The sequence below is a fragment of the Crocuta crocuta genome, unplaced genomic scaffold (genome assembly GCF_008692635.1).
Source record: "Crocuta crocuta isolate KB4526 unplaced genomic scaffold, BGI_CrCroc_1.0 scaffold971, whole genome shotgun sequence".
NCBI classification, from domain to species: Eukaryota; Metazoa; Chordata; class Mammalia; order Carnivora; family Hyaenidae; genus Crocuta; species Crocuta crocuta.
In genome coordinates this window covers 862,883-863,890 of record NW_027527401.1, presented here as the reverse complement: position 1 = coordinate 863,890, position 1,008 = coordinate 862,883, and the positions used below count along the sequence as shown (strand labels likewise).

The window sequence follows — 1,008 nt, the reverse complement described above, 5'->3', positions numbered from 1 at the left end:
CGGGGGGGTGCAGAGGGAGGACAAAGGCACAAGGACTTCTTTGTGAGGCCCGCCACAGCCGCTGTGGCCCTGGGCTCCTGCCGCGGTCAGCGCCGGGCCGCGGGACAGACGGTCCCGGCCCAGGACCCGCTGTGGCCCTGCAAAGAGCATGGGGGTCCTTCCTCAGGAAAGTGGGAGCTTGACCGCTAGGTGCGGGCTGTGGCGCCCGAGCCTCTCACCTGGCCTGTGTGAAGCGGAGACAGTGGGCCCCTCCCGAAGGGCCGTGGGTCAGACACCTGGACAGGGCGACGCGCCCAGCAGGCAAGGCCGAGGCTGGGGGGGGGGGGGCGCCCCCGGGNNNGAGCAAGGGAACCGAGGCAGCCTAGTTCTAACAGGACAAGGTGGCAATGAACCAGCAGCCAAAGACCTTCAGGGTCATTCCGGAGAGGGGGGTGTGGGGCGCCGGGCGGCCCCAGAAGATTCGCCGCCTGGAGGCTCATTCAGACGCAGGGTCTTTGCAGATGCGATCTATTATGTTAGAGACAAGGTCGTCCTGGACTGAGGGCTCCACACCCGAGGGCTGGTGTCCAGAGGAGAGAGGACAGGATTTGGGACACAGGACGGAAGACAGAACGCAGAGCAAACAGCGGGGGCGTCCGGAGCGAGGAGAGTCCCCACCTCGGGGACTGGGGGCCGGGTGGGGGTGGGCTCGGCCCTGCCACACCTTGATCTCATGCGGGCTTGGAGAACACATTCCTGGTGCTCTTGGGTGCCCAGGAGCAAGCACCTGCAGCAGATCAAGCAGGAGCGAGATGGGCGGGGAGGGAGGGCGACGCTCCCAGAGAGTGTCTGGGGGCCTCCGCAAGGGGGCATCGTTGAAGCTGAGCCTGAATCCCCAAACGGGCCCTTGCGGGACACCCAGGGCGGGATGTGGCGGTCTGGGAACAGCAGGTGCAGGGGCCCACGGAGGTGGTGTGGGCAGGCCCGGGCAGAGCCGGGATGGCCAAGCACAGGTGGGCCTGGGGGGGG

At 67.6% G+C, this 1,008-nt stretch overlaps 1 protein-coding gene across 5 annotated transcripts in view; it reads left to right on the top strand.

The window, feature by feature from the left end:
• Positions 1-1,008, top strand: part of LOC144222580 (major allergen Can f 1-like) — a 29,123-nt gene that overhangs the window by 10,107 nt on the left and 18,008 nt on the right. For 4 of the 5 annotated variants that reach the window (XR_013332439.1, XR_013332438.1, XR_013332437.1 and 1 more), the window contains exon 1: positions 61-300. The exons of the other annotated variant lie outside the window; for it this stretch is intronic. The gene's annotated coding sequence lies outside the window, so the exon portion shown is untranslated. Of the gene's footprint in view, positions 1-60; positions 301-1,008 lie in introns of those variants that run through there. 5 annotated transcript variants of the gene reach the window in all.